We start from the raw sequence: 8,712 nt of genomic DNA on the forward strand, positions 1-8,712 counted from the left end.
GTTTTCATTTTCAAAATCGGTTTTTGAAAAATCATTTTTCAAAACGTTACCGGACAGGCCAACCCTTGTGAAATTTTGACATGATGTGATATACAACTCCATTATTAATTAAAATTCCATTAATTGAAATTTCCATGGTTTGGTTATATCTATTTACAATTTGGAATGTGTAAAAATTTAAGAAATTTTAAAATAAATTAAAATATCAAAAAAGAAAGAAAAAAACCTTGTTTTGTAAACTTTTGCAAGGAAATTCGAAGAGAGTTTCTATTGGGACCTCCAGATCTGCTCACTTGACCTCACTCTATTATGAATTATTAAATGACATATATAACCTACTATAAAATGACTATTAAGGACAATAATTATACCAAAAAAATTGTTACATTTATTTTCTCTAGACTTTCCAATTCAATAATATTAGATTGCATTCTTTATTACTTTCCCTAGGCTTTGGATAAGAGATTTATGTTGTCTGATTAAGGAATAGAGAAGTGATTAAGATTTATAGAGTAATTAAATCATTGAAATGACTAAGTTTTTTTATTATATATAAAGATATTAGTTTATTTGTAAATTATATGAGTGAGATTATTTGAGGAACTTTAGTGAGGTTTAATGAGTAAATTTAGTATTTGAAAATTTGATAGGAGGTGTAAAAAGTATAGAGGTCAAGTGAGTAAATTTTGAGGTTCCAATAGAAAAACTCAAATTCGAAATGACACCTATTTTGATGAAAATTGAAATGAGGAATTTGGACAATCAATTCCTTGTTTTAGAATAAGAGAATTTGAGAGGAAAATTGAGTGTTTCTTTATTGATCATAGGGCCCTTTATATACAGAGCCAAGAGTACAAAGATTACATAATATTACAAGGAAACCAATTCGGCAAAGACATAGGAAATCTATGATTAAATATACTCTCCCTATTACATAAGGTACCTCATTTCTATTTGGACGAGCTAGTCACACCAAATCTAGGTTTCCTACAACACTCCCCCTTGTGACGTCCAAATGTGACTTCATGCGACGTTGACGACGCTTCTCACACTGCCTCATTAAAAACTTTATCGAGTAACAACAACCCTTTGGGACAAAACCAACCTTGATGGAAGGGAAAAAAAGAACGAGCATACCATGTAGACATCAAACCTCCCCCTGATTTTACAATCTTTGGAGCTCGGATAATTTGTATAGACCAATGCTATGCACATGTTTCTCTAATGTGAATTTGGGCAATGACTTATTGAATAAATCTGCCACATTATTCTCATATCGAACCTGCTTCACTTTGATTTTGAGGAGGACTTGTTGTTGCTAACTGTAAAAGAATTTTGGTGATATATGTTTGGTGTTGTCATCTTTGATGAAACTTTGCTTTATTTGTTCAATGAAGCAGCATTATCCTCATATATGCACGTAGGTTCATCTGTGGTTGACTTCAAACCACATGTACTTCAAATATGTGCAACTATGGATCTAAGCCATATACATTCACGTATTGTCTCATGAATAGCAATAATCTCTACATGATTTGAAGAAGCAGCAACAAGGTTCTGTTTAGTAGACCTCCAAGATATCGTGGTATTTTTCATTGTAAAAACATAACCAGTTTAGGAACAACTTTGTGCGGGTCAGAGAGATACCCGGCATAAGCAAAATCCATCAAAATTTCACTCGAATTTTGATTTGGAAAGGCTGTAGAGTTTAGGCACATATCTATCGTATCTCTTAGGTATCGTAAGATGACCTTTAAGCCAGTACAATGGCAATGCATTGGAGCAAAGCTAGAGATAGATTACAAGTTCTTTACGAATGAGATATCCAGTCTTATCCATTGTGCTAAGTACAATAATGTGACTATTGCATTTAGATACTGCATATCTCTAGATCCCCATAGAGATATGCAGTAACACGTCCACAGGCTACATATTCCATATTTTGAAAACTACCAAACTGATAAGGTAGCTAAACGTTAAAACATCCATTAAGGGAGAATATGTCTCCTCATAGTCGATACCAGGGCGTGGAGAGAATCCTAGCTCCACGAGTCAAGCTTTATATCTTATGACCTAGTTTTTCTCATTACGCTTGCTAGCGAAGACCCAATTATGTTTAATGGGTTTTACATTAGGAGATGTCGGCATCACTGGCTCGAAAATCTTTCTCTTCGTTAGTGAATCTAATTCAGCATGGATCGCATCTTTCCATTCACTACACCAATTTTTCAATCAGACGACAGTTTTTCACTGTCGTCTGATTATACAGTTTGCTGTTGTCTATCTCAATGCCGTCTGATACATAATCAGACAATACGAAAAAACTGTCGTCTGATAAAGTTTACTACGACAGCGACTACACAATTGTCTGTTGTCTGAATACCACGAAGAACAACAGCAATAATACCAAAAACTGTCGTCTGATAAAGTTTACTACGACAGCGACTACACAATTGTCTGTTGTCTGAATACCACGAAGAACAACAGCAATTGCAACTTAACTCTTGTGCAAAGTAATTTCAGTTGACAGACCCTAGAAGAATATGGACGTGTGATGAAAATTTAGAGAACATTGATTTGTAAAAAACTGTTGTCTGAAGGAAGCTTGTACATCTGCAAAGTAATTGAATGCTATTGACTGACTTTAAACAAGACAAGAGCAAAACTATTAAAGCCATTGTGTATCATTGCTTCATACTTTTGCATCCTAAAATAAACTGTTGTCTGAGATTTTCTTGAACTACAGCTTTCTTGCTTCATGGATCCTTAAAGTGTCTTTTCAACCATATGGCCTCCCAAGATGCTGTAGTAGTTTATCAATTCATACAATTGTAGCTTTTCAATTCTCTGTGGTCTTCGTTTTCATCAGACAACAGATTTTTCTTTCTTTTTTCATCATGTTCATTTGTTAGACAATGGTTTGCTGTTGGTTTTGAATTGTCTGAGATATAAGAGAAGACATACATTCTGTACAATTGAACACATCCTTGATTCCAAAAGCCATTTCATTCATCAGCAATATTCATCCCAACATTTACATAAGAATTAACATTGCCTAAGTGGCTATAACTGCATAAAGCCGGAAAACATAAACGCGTCCACATTGCATTAACCATGCCTATAACTAAAGCAAAAACTAAAACTAGCTAGCAGGAGGCTCATCAAAATACCAAAACAAATGGTAACATAAAGCTAGGATATCCGGTATGTACACCACTTGACATTAAGAAACAGAAAAAATAATGACAAAGGAGTAAATACATCGGCTCGGAGTTCACAGAGTGCTTTTAACATTAGTAAACGCTCTGTCGGATCAAGTCCTTTATAACGTGTTATCTCCTCTCTGCAGGGAAAAGAGATTGCCTTTAGTTGATATCACTTTTTGAATCATATTATATATAGTAAATCTAGCTTGTTCAGTACCCTTTAGCTACCACGAGTGGAATCTACCCCTCAGCAACCTGCAGTAATGTAATCACATACCAGTTTTAATCATGAATTACCACTCTGACATATATTGCTGGAACAGAAATCTCTTCCTTTGTACAAATAGAACTTCCTTCATAGCTCATATATTGCTGGAACATATTGAGAAGAGATACAATTGAAAGACTGTGACCAAGCCTGCTCAAGCAAATTAACATTTAGTAGTATATCCTAGCTTTATGTCTTACAACACCACTTGACACCATTTAACAATTTCAATTTGGGTTTTATCAATTTGGAGATGAATTGGGTTGTCTTAGAATACCTCTTTAACATCCAAGATTCGGTGGAGTGACTGGAGTAAATAACCCAGCAAGGCAGCAACTGATCATGCCTCAAGGCCCGAGCTGCCGAAGAACTGATGAAGATCAGAAACTTCAAAAAAAAATGGAATATTCAAATATAAAGGAGAAGAAGAAGAAGAAGAAGAGAAGAAGATGAGGAGAAGAAGACGGAGAGGGTGAGAGAGATACCTGGAGGCTGGACCGCTGGAGCTCAGAGCCAGCTAATTTCCTTCACAATTATGTCGAATGGCGAATTACTATGGACACAGCACAATTCCAATTCCATTCTTTTCTGGTATCACGTAATGTAATCAATTAACCAGTGAAACGTATAAAAGCATTTAACCAAACTTATCTTAGATTTCACTCAAATAACCAAAGAACCAAAACTCATTTATTTTACTGCGACAAAACTCAAGTCACCATTCAACAGGTCTCAATTCACAGTGAGTATAAACAAACACGAGCAACCCTTTCCAAACCATTTTCACAACTGCACTATAGTAGTAAAAAGCACATACTTGAATAAGTGATTGAGATAGTGCAAAGCAGCAAACAAAGTAAAAAGCACATACTTGAATAAATATTGATGAACAGCAGCCAATCCAGTTCCTGAAAACAACCAAAATAAATTCTGAAAAGCTAAAATCAAAGAAAATCCAAGATGGTATAAATTTTACTCCAATTGGGCTCCGTTAAGAGTGGCATTAAAAGCTACAGACTCAATTCAATGAGTGCTTACCAATGCCGATAAGCAAAGCAGATAACCCCTTGTTCTTTGTCAAGCCTCCCATGAATTCACCCCCAAAACTAAGTAGCTTTGCTGTTTGATCAAATCTCTTTGATGAGAAAAGGAAATTGGGCGTTGATACAGAAGCATTTCCTAAGAGCAAGTGTGGTCTTGCTCCAATCACTGTCTCGGAGTTAAATAGTAAGACTCAATTAAATCCTTCCTTTTACCTGCATTAGCCAGACCCCATCCTTATCTCCGCTTTGCAGTCCCTTGAATATTGTTTCACCTAATGCAAAGATGTACTCTGGATCATCAACAAGTGGAGTATTCTGATCGGAAGTATAACTGCAACTTTCATTAACCAGTTTAACAATCATTACATAGCATATGTGAAGGGGAAAAAAAAACGGAAGAAGCTATAATAGAAGAAAATGGAGGAAGCTGTTACCAATTGTATATGTGACTGGTCCTTCCATATTCTGATCAAACAGGTAATACAGCAATGTGAAGAATTAGAATTGAACTTTTCTCACAAGTCTTGAATGAAAAAACATAAAGGAGGAGGGCAAATGATTCATGTCACCAACCTTTTAGATGTTCCTCAATGAATGTTTTCCCAATTTCAACTTCAAGTGATTAACAAAACCATTTCCAATGTAAGTTCTTCACAGATGGTTAGATTAATACCAAGAGTAATCGAAGATATATAAAAACACATCAAAACTGTAGAGAAGAATACTGCAGAGAATGGGATATGAAATGGATTACATTAATAAATTCTGCAGAAACACATCAAAATTGTAGATATATAACAACAAACTCTGGAAGAATAAATTTTAACCAACTTAGTTCTTTTGGTAAGATGTGCATGCCCAAGTATGTCCGGATACAAGCTACAAGAAAGAAAACTTGCCTGCACTTGAAGAGCTATCCTCCTCAGTGTCCTTAATAAGAAGTACCGAGATGACAAATAACTGCTATCAAAGTGGGATATCATAACCACAGCAACAGCAAGATACAGAGACACCTGCAAGAAGTATAGAGACACTTGTAAATATTTATCTCATGAATATAACAGCAAGCAAGAATAGAGCCATTGTAACTCTAGTGCAATACGAAATAGACCTATAATGCATATAAAAAGAACATTTAGTGTAAAGAATGATGCAGTAAATAATGACTGCATCACACAGTTATGACAAGATAGCAGCAAAATATTTAACAATAAACTAAGACCGACTAATATCTCCTACAACATCTGTATATTAAAGGAAGCTCATCAATGAACCAATTGAAACTGGGTTAAGCATGCAATCAATCTCAAGAAAACCAGAGCAAAGAGCAAATTTAGAGAAAGGGATGATATTGCACTGGCTGTGATGCAGCCAATAATAATTTTGGGGAAAGGCTATTCCAGACGTTAAGAAATAATAAAACAAATGGGTTTAACCAGATGAGACTTGGGAGATTGCAATTCGGCAAGGCCTTGGTTGGCTCAAGCATAGTTCATGAGCTATCAAGTATCTACAAAGACCCAAGCACAACTAGATAAGCAAATTAACTAGGGATAACACTTAATCGACAAATTGGGAAACCAAAACAAAACCTAGAAACTACATAGAATCAAAATTAAAGAAAATCAACCTCCTTTCCAGAGAGAGAGAGATGGAGGAGAGAGAAAGTGGATCTGGAAGACTCTTTCCTCCGTCATCGATCTCCGACCACCAAGGTGGACTTATCGCAGCCACCATCGTCTTCGCCTTCCTCTGACGAGTCAACGGCAGACTGCACGTCCTCCGGCCACGACTAGAAGCAAGGTCACATAGTTCCGTTCAGTCCACCTTCGAGATGAGCCACAAAGAAAATGGGTCAGCGGGTGAGGTAGAGAGAGAGAGAGAGAGAAAGAGAGATAGGGTTTCGGGGGAAGAGAGAGGACGGGGGAGGGGGGGAACTGGAAGAGAGAGATAGGGTGAAGAGCAGAGAAAATGGGTCAGTGGGTGAGGTAGAGTGGGAAACTGACTGTTCAATTTTGTTCCCCGCCTACGCGAATTTTTTTAACTTAGTCTATCCGCCATTTTAAAAATTTATGTTTCAAAGTAGGAAATTAGGGTTGTTTTGTTAGTAGGAAATTTGGACAAAAGAAAATCAAAAACAAAAAAGAGGGAAATTTTTTTGGGCTAGTGCGAAGATTACGGTTGACCAATTCGATCGGATTCGAAAATATCGTGAAATTGGCTAAATTTTTTACCACACTCATAATTTATTGTAATAATCTCATCCAACGGTCCGTTTTCCCATTTTCTTTGAATTGATAGAGGTTACCCTTTGGAGTGTATGATATATAAATATATATTTATAAAAGTAACTAATTTTGACATAGTTGATCGAATTCGAAACGAGAACCAAATTGGCTGGATTTTTTACAACCACCATAAAACATTACAATTTCTCCATCGAGCGGTTGGTTTCTCCAAATTCATTTTTCACTTCATGGTTGCTTTAGAATGAACCTCAACAATTTAAATGCAATGTATAAGTCATACAACTTTAGGAGGCAAATTGGTATAAGCTAACATATTTGTAATTAAAATTGAAATTTTTATCTTATGTCCATGCAAGAGGTAAAACCGTCGCAATTGAGCACAAAATTACTAGGGCAAAGATTTTCCGTCCAAATGATAAGGGTTAATCGCGACGGAACATTTTCAGTAGCAATAGAGTGTCAATTGCGACGGCAACTGTTGCCGAAGTAAAAAGGCGAAGCAATTGCAATTGTTTTTAGTAGTGCTAGTCAAAATCAACAAAATTTAGGGCCGGGTAGGGTCGAGCCAGGGCTTAAATATGCTAACCCTTACCCGCCCGAAAAGCCGGATCCGTTAGGGCCGAAAGGGTCGGGTCGGGCCGGCCCTCAAATAGGGCCAAATAGGGCCGAAATGGGCCAAAAAAGGGCCTTATTTTGTTTAACAAAAAAAAAAAACATTATTTTTTTCTTCTCAAAATATGGCTTAATGGTATATATTAATAGGCATATATAAGGATTATATGTGATCCAAAAATTCTGAAATGGAAATTGACCAATCTGAAAATTCTCATATGTTTATATAACATTGATAGGTATTGTGTAAAAAAATTAGGGGCCGATCTTCCATGAATAAGGCGCCCAACGTAGCGGTCAACGCTTTGCACAAGCAAACTTCCCTAAGGGGAGCGGCACCATACGCGGACAAACGTTGCGGAATTTTGACATCCGTAAGTAGACCCCCTACCCATGAGAGTGTGGGAGCTGAAAGATCAAAAAAAGTGAATTGCCAAGGACCGGTTAAGAGCATATTTGTTTTATGTTCTATTTAGGGTATTGAGTTGACCGGGCAGATCGGGGTCCAACCGAATGCGGAAATTGTTGAAATTTCTACCACTAACATATATTCATATGCAAACAACATCCAGCGGTTCATTTTAAAAAATTCCATTTCGTCCCCCATTTTGCTCATGGAGGGTAACAAGCCTAATAAACTAGTTATACATTACAAGACATATAAGAATTATGTGCGATCCAAAAATTCTGAAATGAAAATCGATCAATCGGAAAATTCTTATATGTTTATACAATAGTGATAGATATTGTGTAAAGAAATTAGGCCGATCCGCCGTGAATAAGGCATCTAACGTAGCGGTCAACGCTTTGCACAAGCAAACTTCCCTAAGGGGAGCGGCACCATGCGCGGACAAACGTTGCGGAATTTTGACATCCGTAAGTAGACCCCCTACCCATGAGAGTGTGGGAGCTGAAAGATAAAAAAAAGTGAATTGCCAAGGACCGGTTAAGAGCATATTTGTTTTATGTTCTATTTAGGGTATTGAGTTGACCGGGTAGATCGAGGTCCAACCGAATGCGGAAATTGCTGAAATTTCTACCACTAACATATATTCATATGAAAACAACATCCAGTGGTTCATTTTAAAAAATTCCATTTCGTCCCCCATTTTGCTCATGGAGGGTAACAAGCCTAATAAACTAGTTATACTACATTACAAGACCTATAAGGATTATGTGCGATCCAAAAATTTTGAAATGAAAATCGATCAATCGGAAAATTCTTATATGTTTATACAATAGTGATAGGTATTGTGTAAAGAAATTAGGCCGATCCGCCGTGAATAAGGCACCTAACGGAGCGGTCAACGCTTTGCACAAGCAAACTTCCCTAA

The sequence above is a fragment of the Rosa rugosa genome, chromosome 4 (assembly GCF_958449725.1).
Source record: "Rosa rugosa chromosome 4, drRosRugo1.1, whole genome shotgun sequence".
In the NCBI taxonomy this organism is placed as follows: domain Eukaryota; kingdom Viridiplantae; phylum Streptophyta; class Magnoliopsida; order Rosales; family Rosaceae; genus Rosa; species Rosa rugosa.